Source organism: Myodes glareolus, chromosome 12, assembly GCF_982192425.1.
Source record: "Myodes glareolus chromosome 12, mMyoGla1.1, whole genome shotgun sequence".
Classification (NCBI taxonomy): domain Eukaryota; kingdom Metazoa; phylum Chordata; class Mammalia; order Rodentia; family Cricetidae; genus Myodes; species Myodes glareolus.
The window spans coordinates 79,283,761-79,297,256 of NC_142037.1; the positions used below are offsets into that span (position 1 = coordinate 79,283,761).

The following is a 13,496-nucleotide window of genomic DNA, read 5'->3' on the forward strand; positions in this document are numbered from 1 at the left end:
GAACAGGGAAGGCAGTGATCAAGCTCGCCTCCCTACGAGACTGTTGCCTCCAGTCTCTAACAGCGAGTACGCAGGTGGACGGAGAGGGAGCGGAAGCCGCGGTCTCCCGTACCCCATCGTCCTCAAAGTCCCGCCTTAGTTACCTCGCCTTTTTTGCTGCTGTTTACATTCCTCCTGCACTGAACTTAAGGGATTTTTCTTCCCCGTTGCTTTCTGTACCTTCTTTCAGATACCTTAACTTTGATTTTTTTTTGTATTTTTTTTTTCTATTTTAGGCCTATCCTTTGAAATTCCTTTTTACATTTCTTTTCCTCCCCTTTCTGGGGATTTCAACCGACGTCACTCACCGCTCCATGTTCTCAGAGTTCTGAAATTCAAGGCTCTCTGTGCTGGTGTCTGATCTTGGCTTTTTCTCCCGGGCTTTCTCAGGGTCCCCCGGCGTAGTTGTCAGGGTCCCTCAGCGTCCCGGAGTTTCGAGCACCAGTTGCGGGGCGCCATCCTGTCCAGCAGGAATGAACCCCACCAAAAACGAGAATTCCTTCTCTGGTCACATCTTTATTTGGAGCATTCCCTTGAGGAAAATTGGGGGAAGGGACGATAGAGCAGGGACGAGAGAAAGCTTAGAGAGAGCGTTGGGCCCCGAGGCAGCTGCTTTTAAACGGTGGAGCAGCTCGAACGCTGTCCTGATTGGTTAATGCCATTCTGCTGGTCTGAGCATGTGCAGGCAAGGGTGCAGGCAGGGTTGCTCAGCCCCACGTGGCTACCTCCAAACTGCAGGACCACCTGTGCCTCCAGGTGGCTCCCAACAGTTCATGACCTAAATTAACCCCGGTCAGGGTCTTGACAGCTCAATATGCCCAAACTGCCTCAACTTGTCTGTTAGATTAAGACAAGCCCATTTTTTTCAGCACTAACAAAGAGGTTAGCCCTACTGTTTGCCTCCTGCAATGTTGAAGAAAGTACAGAACCTGTTTTTCCTGTCCTCTTTGTTGTTAGGCAAAGGGAAAAAGTAATACAGATCTACACAAAAAGAGAAAATACAGAAGACCTTTCATGACATTAACTATGCAAGCAGCTTTGTCGTTCTGAAAGGAAATGTTTATCAGCAGACAGCCACTCTTGACAGTGTGTGGCACAAGGTTAGGTCCCCAGGAAAGACCACAACCCTCAATTCAAACTCTGAGAAAATTTTATTCTCTCACTGGAAATGCAATAAAACAACTCCAGGAGAGGAATGCCATCCCGAGCTGAGGTGTTAGCTGAGCAGATGCATCCTTGGCAAACACATACTCAGTATTTGATCTACGTTTCCTGGTCTGCACACAGGTCTTGCACTTATAGGGATAACAATAGCCGATCAAAAGAATGACCTATAGGCTGAAGCATGACTATACCAATCAGCTATCAGTTTTCCTTTGCTTTAACAAAACACATGGTAAGTAACTTTTAGAGAAAAGGTTTATTTGGGCTTATGGTTTGAAGATTCCAATGTGCTATGCCCAAATCTGCAAAGTCTTTCAAAAGCCAACAAGGAGACCGAGTCCCATATGAAAAAACAAAGAGCCTTTATTTTATACAAGTTTGCAAACTTGGTCTCTCCACATGTCCAACGTGCATGGAATAAACGGAGAGCCCCGAGCTCAATTAGAGTTGGTTTTTTATAGAAGTAAAGGTGGAAGTGGGGGGTTTCCGAGGTTCAGGATCCCTGATTGGCTGACATTTATTTAGGGGTGTCCTGGTGAGTGTGTGCTGGCAGGTGGTCCTATCTACAGTGGATCTTCTTCTTTAAAAATGCTATTCTTACCACTAGTGCAAAATTTCTGGACCCTGCAAAACTCCAGCAAGCTTTTAAGAGGTTCCTCCTACTTCTGGTGTGAGGCAGGCTGATCCCCCTCTGTCAGTGCCATCTCCTTTGTACACACTCTCCCTCTCTTCCTGAAAAATAGCCTCCATTAAAGCTAAATCGTGTGCCTGGGTGTCCTTTGCTCTGTCTCGGTTTTTAATTCTCTTATTACTTGGGTCCCCTCCATCACCAATCTTCGAAAGACTAGCCTAAACACAAAACAAAAGCAAAGCAAAATCCCCCGAAATAAATAAAAGCAAAAGCAAGCACAAAGGCATCTACACACAGATGAGGAAATGTGATCAAGTTCACAGTCTGCTTTGTGATGGGGAAAAAGGCAATTTTTGTTGTGGCTTCCGTTTCCAACAACATCCACTGGAGACCTGTTTCCGTGGGGTTCAGGACCCACAGAGAATGTGTGGAGTGAGCGGGGGTGGGGGCGTGGGGGTTGGAGGTCGTAGGAGACTTAGGATGTCTACCCTCGAATTTATTGAAAAAAGAATACAACTTTTATACTCTATGGTTTCACATAGGATTAAATGGGAGAAAGGAGGCACGGGAGCTGGGGCATGGCTTCAGATCAGGGGCTGAGAAGGCTAGTACTCACCTTGATAAGTTAATAGGCACCAGTTAGGTGTTAAAGAAAGGGCTACGAGCTCCTTTTGACAGAGATAATTCAAGTCCCTAGTACAAGGACTTTCAGGGGGTAGGGGGTGGGGGGATCAGATAGTCCATTACAGAACATTGCAGGGTTTTTTGTATGACTTAGTTTATCCAAATATCTAAAACTTAAAGTGAGCAAAGATGAAGCTAGATAAGTATTACTGTGAACCTACATAGACCTTAGGAATTTATATATCCCGACTAACAAATATACCTTGTTTATTAAGCATAGGTTACTATCTAAGTTTTCTAGCAGATTGGTATTAACTTGTGGAAGGCTGTCATTGTATATATTTTCAACCTTCCCCAAAGCCCACAGAAAATGCTCCAAAGGGACAGGCACAATAGTGAGAATTATTAAAACTAAAAGCAAAAGGGTGCAGAATTGTGATTCCAAGGTGCAAATGCTGGAGCGTTGCCCAGCAGCAATGATCACCCTGCCATCCGTGCCCCGCATCACCTGTCTTCAGACATCAACAATGAACGTAGATAAAAATTGTTTGGTTTCCCCTATTATAGAGACTATCCACAGAGAGTGGCCGTGCAGAGAGACCTTTTGGTTTACATCAAGATACAAAAAGTGTGTGTGTGTGTGTGTGTGTGTGTGTGTGTGTGTTTTGTGCACTACTGGAGTATAATTGTGATGCCCATTCTAACTCATCTAATGGCAGCTGGCAGCAAAAGATGTTGGCTTTGCTTCTAGATGTTCTGTTATGCATGACTTAATGTCAGAGACAGATTCTGAGAAACGCAAGATGATTTCTTCACTGCGCAAACACCTGAGAGTACACAAGTTTTCTGCAATGTCCCTCAGCCATGGACTCTTACCAGGACCACTAGTGCAGGCCTGGTCCCCTCTAGTCACCTCTAGCTGCAATGCTGGGGAGCTATTGGTTAATTTTTATTATCTTGACACAAACTAGAGTCTCTGGGGAAGAGGGAATCTCTGCTGAGGAATTGGCTTTATCACCCTGGGCTACAGATATGTCTACAGGGGCTTTTTCTTCACTGCTGATTGATGTGGGAAGGCCCAACCCATTATGGGCAGTGCCCTTCCTCGGCAGGTCAACAAACAGGTAACCAGTGAAACAGAAACTCCATGGTCTTTGCTTCACTTCCTACGTCTAGGTTCTTGCCTTTATTTCCTGCATTGGTTTCCCTTGGTGATGGACTGTTGTAACTTGTAAGTCAGATAAGCACATTCCTCTCCACATTTTATTTGGTCAGGGTTTTACCAGATCAGGACAGCAGCACAGGGTGGCACTTAGCATTAAGATCCAGTGCGTGACAAGTGTCATTCCAGCAAGCCGACACCATTTCCATCCTCTGGGTCTTCACAGGTCCTGCTACCCCAGCCCAGCCTTTCCAGAACCGTCAGCACCAGAGACCACACAAAGATCGCACTTAAATGTTTAAAAAGTGCTAAGAGATAGCAATCCTGACAGAGAGAGAGAGAGAGAGAGAGAGAGAGAGAGATAACCCACGGCAGGAGAGAGAAGGGGAGAGAGAGAGAGAGAGAGAGAGAGAGAGAGAGAGAGAGAGAGAGAGAGAGAAATAACCCACCCCAGGAGAGAGAGGGGGGAGAGAGAGAGAGAGAGAGAGAGAGAGAGAGAGAGAGAGAGAGAACCCACCCCAGGAGAGAGAGAGAGAGAGAGAGAGAGAGAGAGAGAGAGAGAGAAATAACCCAACCCATCCCAGTAGCACACTTCCTCCAACATGGCCACACTTACTTCAACAAGACCATACCTACTATCCAGTTTAATCCTTCTCAATCCACTCCCTGATGACTAAGCATTCAAATAGATGAGCCTATGGTCTCTATTCTCATTGAAACCACCACAGGGGATAAATGTATTGTATACCTATACCAAATGCCTCAATAATAAAACAATATTTTAAAAAATTCTCTATGGAGGGGAGAGAAGAAAGGGTGAAAACTATGTGAATACGTCATTTATGTATGAAATTCTCAAGAAGAAATTTAAATTAATAATATTCTTTACGTAGATCCGTGGTGCGTGTAATGGGAGCGCTGCTTTATGTGTTGCCTCAGGCTTGTGCCTCATGCTGGCTTGTCTCAGGAGCAAGACTAGCATCTATAACATGCAATACGATGCTAATAATAATGTTAATTGCAATGTAACATGCAATAACATCGTTTATTCATTTATAGTCACGTTGTTTTCAACTTTGAAGGATTGTTGACATGCCAAAGGGCATTGTGTATAAACAATGTCTAGCTGCATGCCTGGAAACCAGAGAGGACCCTATAACTGGGGACTCCCGTTATTCTTGGTGCTTTGGACCTGGTGTGTGTCAGGGATGGGTTTACTCACCGTGCTGTGGATAATATATCCGGGCCTACCAACCATACTTTAGCGTAGTCACAATCACACTGGAATGCATGGTACTAACTTGCCAGGACCCTACCTCTCATTTGGCAGTCTGATGTCACCCTGTGGTGCACTGGCTGGCCTGCTTCCAAATGGCAGTCTCCAGTTGTCTGCACTCACCCCTAAGAGACCCTCTAGTGAGGAACTCATCAGCAGGGCAATCCACGATCTCAATATGTATTAAGGATGACTGTGGGAGATGCATATCGGCTTAGAAACTGAGACAAATCCAAACAGTTGTAGTTCTGGTCAAGTTTTAAACATCAAACAAGTTGAGATACGATAATATTATAGCATGATCCATAGAAAAGGTGAAAGTATGGTCCCAGACTAATAAAAAGGGCATGACACATGTACATACTCATTCATTAAAGGCCCCAATTAAATATTCAATGCTCATCTCGTTTTACTGTGTGTTAAAGACTATAATAGCATTATTTTTTATCATAGTTCTGACCTCAAATGAACATTTGGACACGTCTTTCGCAGCCCCAAGGCAGGCATGAGATTTACCATGCCCCGACCCCGAAGGCAGCAAGCTACCACCTGGACCACCATCTCAGTACAGAGCAGCGGAGGCGTCCCCACCTCAACCCGGGCGCGTCGCGCATGCGCAACAGCGTCTCCGACGCCACGCGGAAGTGGCCTGCTGCGATTCTGCCTCGCGGGTGGTCGACCCCCAGGTCTGCGAGTTGGAGAGGGGTTTGTGGAAACCCTTGGGTGGAGGGATATTAGGAAGTGGCTAAAACTAAATGTCAGCTGCCGAAACCCGGGATCGAACCAGGGACCTTTAGATCTTCAGTCTAACGCTCTCCCAACTGAGCTATTTCGGCGCTGTGTCTGCTCCTTCTCGGGTTTGCTATCTCTGAGTACTTCATGTCCAGTCGTCCCGCCCGTGTTCCGTCAATAATTAACCCCAGTTCCGCATTTTTTCTTTGTTCTGCCACAGTAACGATTCTCCGGTCTCGCTTTTCCCAGCCAAGAAGTTCAGAAGCAGGACCCTGGTCCCTCCCAGACACCAGCTTGGTGCTCAGCCCGAGCACAGGGACAAGCGGGGATGCGGGTTCCCGCCATTCCACGTTTGCACCGTGCGGCAGTGTTTCCGATCTGCGGACTCTGAGTTTGCCCAGAGCTATTGCGTGACAGGGTGGTGGGATCCCCGGAGGTCAGAGTCCTCTGGCCAAACCCGGGCGCGGCGTTTGCAGAGTCCCCGCGACCCGCGTCCTGCCACACCTCGGTTCCAAACTCTTGGCGTAGAATCTGCTTAGCAAACGCGCGGGCAGTTCGTGAAAGATGGTTCGATGTTCCTGCGCGAGTCACGCAGGCTTCGGAAGCTCCCACTACGTGCGTTCGGCCGTGCCAGGCATCTTACTGAAATTCCATCTGTTTTCTTTTTCTCCCCAATTAAATAGTACTAATCTCAAGACAATTGACTTTCTCTGACCGCCCACTTACGAGGCCTTTTCATTTACCCGGGAGCATCGCAATCAATTTGGGTTGACGGATGGATTAAAATGTGAAAGAAAAAAAAAGAAAAGTAAGGGAGTGTTTGCAGCCTTCATCGCGTCCCCGAAGCCTGCGTTCTACAAACGAGTCTCTGAGCTCCCTGACTGTAAAAACAATAAACAGAGATCAACCAAATCCAGGCAGCTAGATAGTTCCAGAATTAAGAGGTCGGAGGATAAGGAGAGGAGAGACGGAAAAGAAAGGAACTGGAGATGAGATCGGGCTGCCTAGAATGGAGTGGGGAGGTAGGAAAAGACACGTCCGCTACCTTCCCCGTTCTCCTTCAAACACTCCAGCAAAGACTCTTCGCAAGCTGCCGCTGTTTCCAGTGACTCCTGTGTGCCCCGACTAAATTGTGTAGCAACACACTCTGTGGCTTTTCACCCCTTACTCCATAGTGGTCCCCAAGACTTGGGGAGATACCTTAGTAGTTTGAATGAGAAATGTCCCCTATAGTCTAGAACATTTGAACACTTGGTCCCCAGTTACGGTTTAGGGAGGGTTAAAAGACGGAGCGTTTCTTGGAGGAAGTATGTCACTCAGGACCCTAAGAGCTTCTCCGGTGCACTCTGGCTAACCAGCCTCCCCTCTTAAAATATCTCCGGAGGGATACCTAGCTCCGCTTAGATAGCGTGGGGAGGGCCTTGGTCGGCCTCAAAGTAATGGATTAGACTCTGTTGACTCCCCGTGGGAAGCCTTAACCTCTCAGACAAGTTGGGAGGGGGGCGAGCAGGAGGTGGGGAGGGAGTGGTCACTGAAGTTGGCATGTAAAATGAGAAAAGATAGTTTTTAAAAAGAAATAAATTAATTAAAATAAAATTTAAAAAATGTTTTAAAAAATCACATTCCGGATTCTGAATCTTGTGTCATGGACTGAGCTCTGCTATCTTCCTCATATCAAGCCCTGAAAAAAGCTGTGAACGCAGGGAGCTTTTCACAGGGATGAATTGGTGCTGAGTTTGAGAGAAAACATTGGTTCATCGGAAAGACGGCAGAGGCCAGAAGGGCCAGCATAGCAAATGTGGAGCGTCGGGTGACAAAGAAGTTGAGATCTGAAAAAAGGATGGGGATGTGGACAGAGATTCTAGCCTGAAAAGAAACCGGAGACCGGGTCCCAGGCGGGAAGTCATGTGGTGGGTGAGAGACCAAGACAGACAGGCACACCGTGCAGAGTGAAGTTGGATATATATTGGTTATGGAAGGGGAGAAGGAGGAAGAGGAGGGAGGGGGAGAGAGGGAGAGAGGAGAGAGGGAGAGAGGAAGAGAGGAGAGAGAGAGAGAGAGAGAGAGAGAGAGAGAGAGAGAGAGAAAGAGAGAGGGAGGGAGAGAGGGAGAGAGGAAGAGGGAGAGAGGGAGAGGGAGAGAGGAAAGAGGGAGAGGGAGAGAGGAGAGAGGGAGAGAGGAGAGAGGGAGAGGGAGAGAGGGAGAGGGAGAAAGAGAGAGAGAGAGGGAGAGGGAGAGAGGGAGAGGGAGAGAGAAGAAAACGGACTGGGACAGGAGAGGGAGGGGCGGGGCTTGTCTCTTAAAGGAACAGGACAGACTATTATGCTATCCAGTAGATCTAAGACTAATACAACTTAAAAAGAATGTGTTGTATATGTGTCTGTTAAAATGTCAAGCTGCTGTCATTAATTATTTGTTCTTAAGTTTCTTTTTTACTTTCTTTCTAGGACCTTATAGGACATACAAAACTCACACACAAATCCAAACACTTTATTTTCCTCTTATTTTAGTATTTATCATAGAAAGTTTTTTAAAAATGATGGAAGTGTGTAAAAAGGATATAGGAGTACTTTGAAAGGGTTCGTATTGGTCCAAACTGGGACAACATGAGCATCATGGATGAGTAAAACACAGAATAGGGTTAGTGGTAAGGGCAGAGTGAAAACTCCTTCGTAGAGCTAAATCACTTGTGCTAGGGGTGAAATGTGGTGGCCCTGGCCATTTTCCAGGCATCGTAGTAAAGATTCATTCTGTGACTGAGTGGCTAGGGATGCCGCTCAGTTGTTCAAAGTGCTCGCCTAACCACACAGGAAACTCTGGATTTGATCTCTAGTATTGCATGAAGCCATGTATGCTGGTACATGCTTGTAATCCAGGCATTCAGGAGGTAGAGGATCAGAAGTTCAAGATTATCCCCAGCGAAATTCAATGCCAGCATGGGAGACATGAGTCTCTGTTTCAGAAAAAGAAAGAAGGAAGGAAAGGATGGTGAGAAGAAGGGAGACAAAGAGTCACCTGTGGATGCTAAGCCTACGCAGGTGACATTCTATGAGGCCAGCAACACAAAGCTTCCGACATCCCCTCCATAGTTGATTTAATGATGGCAGGGGGACAAGGAGAAGCTACAACATGAAGAAGTCCAACGATGGATTGGATTGGTCGTCAGAGTTAAGATCAGCAATGAAGAGCATTTGGGTATCGTGTGCCCCAGGACCCACACCCTTGGAGAGAATCCAGCCAGACGTAAATATGTTGAATTTTACCATGAGCGACATCCAACAATTGCCAAGCAAAGACCATAGGACCTTGTCTTTAGGAAATGCACAGGATCCTGTTCAGGAGGATTCACTCTCAAATGGTTCAGAAAATAAACCAAAGGATAACATTAACTCATAATATTTTATATGTGAGGATACACATACATGTAGACATAAAAAGTTGAAAAAAATACTAACAATTGGTGTATCTGGGTAAAGTGTATACAATTTCTTTGGGTGATTTATAATTTCCCTGAGAAGTTGTAACTCAGATTAAATTTTTCTTTTGGCTATTTTCTAGAGGGAGAAAGTTTTGGTTAAAATCATTGATGTTAGAACTGAAAGACAACTTTGGTATATTTAACCCAATCCACATGTTTTGTGTAACCAGAGGCTGCTTGTTCGTTCCCTGCCGCCCAGACCCAAATAATCACACTTAAACAATATTAATTGCAACCCTGCTTGGCCAATGACTCTAGCATATTCCTAGCTAGCTCTTACATCTTAAATCAACCCATATTAATCTATGTATTGCCATGTGGTTGTGGCCTACCGGTAAGGTTCTGTCTGGTATCTGTCTCCTGTGGCGGCTCCATGACATCTCTTTGACTCCGCCTACTCTCTCCTTCTCTATCTGCTTGGAACTTGCCCTACTCTGTTCTGCAATAGGCCCAGAGCAGCTTCTTTATTAACCAACGGTATTCACAGCATACAGAGGGGAATCCTACATTTTGTATGTCCAAAAGCTGAGGCCCAGAAGAAACACTGTACATACAACATGCTTAACTTTTCTGTATTAGCTGTATCTGTCTGCTTGAGCAGCCACAACAAAACAGAGATTGTGTGGCTTACAAAAGAAAAATTAATTTTATCCCAGGTTGAGACTGGGAATCTAAGTTCACTGGGTTTCTGTTAATAAATGTCTTGCTTAGCAGGCCTTGAGAAGTTAGCTCAAGCTGGCCTTGAACTTGGAGGCAGCTCAGGTTGTCATCACATTGCCCCTATGCCTCAACTTTTCACGTGTTGAGGATATTCATACACGCCACCACATCCAGCCACTGAGTCTAATTTTAAAGCCAGAATTCAGGACTAGGCCACAAGCTTGTTTTTTTAGAAATTTTCTTGTGTGTGTCTGTCTATGAGTTTTGAAGTTTTCTCTGTGTCGAAAGCAATACCTTCACTTGGTGACTGCAAAATGGTTTCTCCAAAGTTATATGTTAAAGTTGCCGCTGAGGGGATGAATGTTAGAAAGTTAATAGATTGCAAATATCACCAGTGTGTTGAATCGATCCAAAAGAAGTTAATTTATTTAAAGCCATTAAGCCACGGGTCGATGAAGACCTTATTGTTTTTTGTTTTTGTTCAATTACTCACATCAATATAAACCCTCTGGGTATACTTACCAGGCTAGAAACAATGAAGTAAATTATACTCAAGAACAACCTACCAAGCTGCTTGTGTGTTCTAATCTATCCTCCCCCATCCATCCGACAAGATAGAACTCCCCTTTGCACATTTTGCAGAATGCCCTAAAGGCCAGAAAACTTGGGTTCCAGAACTTGAACGATATAAGCTTGGGCACTCTAAAGTACATCTTTTCTTAGCAGCTTGTGGCTTTCTTTTGTGAATCAGGCTGGGTCAGAATGCACATTTGCCCTTATTGCAGGGACTATCTATGTAAGTGACCAGAAAGCAGCTTTGCTTTGAGAATGATTGATACTTGCTTGTTTGTCTAAAAAGGACTACAGTGTTCTTTACCTTAAGATACACTGCCCAGGACTGTAGCCACTGGGGAAAAGCAATCGTCCAAGCTTCGGTAAATGATCCTGTGTCTATGCTCATGCAAGCAACCCAACTAAACTCAACAGGGTTTAGTGGGACACACACACACACACACACACACACACACACACACGGTGTGGGGGTGAGTCATGTATGTAGAAGGTCTTTGGTGGGGGAAAAGGATTTAATATGACAGAAATGGGGCTGAGAGAGGGTAACAGAGGGGTAAAAAATAACCAAAAAAACATATACATTATGCTGGTTTTGTGTTGTTATCCTTCCTTCTTCCCCATGGCTCCACCTAGCCTGCGGTTTTAGGATCCAGGGGAGAATAGAGATTAGGGTGTCAGCAAAGAAGTCTGCGCTACACACACACACACACACACACACACACACACACACACACATATATACAAGCGAAATATTCCTAATTTGCATACACGGGACAGACTGGGGGCAGGCAGACTTTATCAGTTCGAATTCCAAAGAGTCCCATGCAGGTGGAAGGGCAGGGAAGGAGCAGGACACCACATCAGTAGAGGTGGCCTGTCTCCTTCGTTAATCACCTGACTGGCAAAATAACTCTGCTGGTGCCAGCTTTCTGGCAGGGAGGAAAAGACTTGCTGCATTTTAAAATATGTGACCTTTTGTTGCTAGGAACTGAATCCAGGTTTTTCAGGCCTCAGCAGGAATGAAATCTCTGAATCGGGAATGAATCTCTGAGAGATTTCAGGGTGCTGGCACACTGTGCTGACTTGTTTGTTCCTGGAATTGCACATTTTTGTTCTGTTTGTCAACTTGACACAAGCTAGGGTCATCTGGGATGAGGGAATCTCAGCTGAAGAGTTGCCTCCATCAGACAGGCCTGTTGGTCAGTCTGCAGAGCTTTCTTGATTAATGATTGATGTGGGAGGATCCAGCCCATTATGGGTGGTGCCCCCCTCCAGCAGCTGGTCCTGGGGTGTCTGAGAAAGCAGGCTGAGCAAGCCTTGGAGAGTGACCCACTGAACAGCATGCCTCCAGTTCCTGCCTTGGCTACCCTTCCTCTCTAAGTTTCTTTTCGTCATAGCCTTTACCATAGAAACTGAAAGCAGACTAAGATGTGTGTATGAAATTGCCAGAGTGTAAAATGATAACTATATATTGACATTCAATCCCGTTGGTGTGCAATATTTAAGAAATTGTAGGGGAGCTGGAGCAAGGCCTTCCTCTCCGATGTCAATCAGTGAAAGCCCAAAGAGCTCCATGAGTCCCAGTGACATATATTTAGGGACTGAAGAGGGATTAGAATTTGGTCTCAGGTACCCATCAGTGATGCCACACTGCATCATGCTTATTCCGAACTTAGATTAACTCTCTGTGCAAACAAGTGTGCACTAATTTATGATCCATAACCCCTTGGAGATAGGCATCAGAGGGTTTCGCAGCTGTAGATGGAAAATATTTATAAGAAAATCCAAAGTTGCATCCAACTTCTTCCAGAGTTCCTTCTGCCCTGAAAATCCTGCCTATTGACCGTTTAGCTTTTTATTAGACCAATCACAGTACCGTATCTTCGCATAGTGTAAAGAATATTCCACAGCATCATCTTTACTGAAAAATAACACAATTAAATAAAATTACGCTGCTTCAAAAATTAAAAACAAACACAGAATTTTCAGATCTTAGAGTCGATTCCAGTGTAGCATCCAGCAGAATCTTTAACTTTACAAGGTCAACTCAATGATCTATCATGGCACAGGATGGGGATAAAGTATCTTCATTCTCTTTTATTCTTAACTTTCAATGTCCTTTCTGAATCAAGCTTTCTGTTTCGACCTTCACAATTACTAAGTAAAGTCAGAGTATGGTGATTAGACTATTGTAGCAGCTGAGGGCATTTGATTAGTGCCTTGGCTTCAGCAACCACAATCACAACACCTGAGAATTCAAAACTGACTTAATATCAGCTATGTGATACATTATTCTTTTTAGATAACTGAAATACTTGCAGAGAAAATCAGAGGTTCAATACATATTTGGAATGTAATGCAGGCAATAGGAACACCTGAGGCAGATTAATTTAAGGAAATGCACATTTTATAAGCATTAAAAGCTTAGATGCTAGTATGCAAATAGTTAAAATGGGCATTTTCTTCTGGAAGTTTTTTATTTTTGACAAAGTAAATTCGCTTCATATTTTGAACTATGGTTATTCAGTTCTTTCTCTCTCTCTTACTGTGTGTGTATGTATTTGTGTGTGAAGGGCAAAATTATTCCCATTATTAATTAATTAATAACATTAATTAACATGCAATGTTATTTTTCCGGAAAAGATACTCTTGAAGGTTTATTCAACCTAATTTGCTGGATATTCCACATCTCTCTCAGCCTAAAGTTGTACTAGCCCTTGTCCCCACCTTCAGGGGTTAATTTTCATAACTCTGTCAACAGCCAGCAAATGGGAGCCAGGGAAAGCTCATAACACTAGCAGACATTGGGGGGGGGGGGTGTCCCAGCATTTAGAACCAAGGGAACACATAGAACTAGACTAGCGTTCTTGATTTCTGAGCATTGACTTAACTAGGAGAAAATGATAATGGGGCTTCCCCGTTTCTGAACTTAGAACAGAGATGTTCCACTGATAAAACAGTATTCGCCCCACTGTCAACCGTTACTTTAAGTGTGTTAATTAGAATAAGGGAAGTTGTAATCTCAACTGCCAATTTGATAAGATTTAAAATTCATATGTTGTTTGCTTGTTTCATTTTGATTTTTAAAAAAATATTCACAGGGAGGGCACTGCAGGGGGAGGGAGGCTAAGGAGGGACTGGGAGGTAAGCAGAATTG

The 13,496-nt window shown here is 44.6% G+C and overlaps 1 long non-coding RNA gene and 1 other non-coding gene across 2 annotated transcripts; one reads left to right on the forward strand and one right to left on the reverse strand.

Moving 5' to 3' along the window:
- Positions 1–5,526: 5,526 nt before the first annotated feature.
- On the forward strand, positions 5,527–7,248 carry LOC146892155 (uncharacterized). The gene is made up of 2 exons (XR_015004732.2): positions 5,527–5,582; positions 5,849–7,248. It is a non-coding gene; the product is annotated as an uncharacterized LOC146892155 (long non-coding RNA).
- Trnaf-gaa (transfer RNA phenylalanine (anticodon GAA)) lies at positions 5,660–5,732 on the reverse strand. The gene has a single exon. It is a non-coding gene; the product is annotated as a tRNA-Phe (tRNA).
- Positions 7,249–13,496: the final 6,248 nt, after the last annotated feature.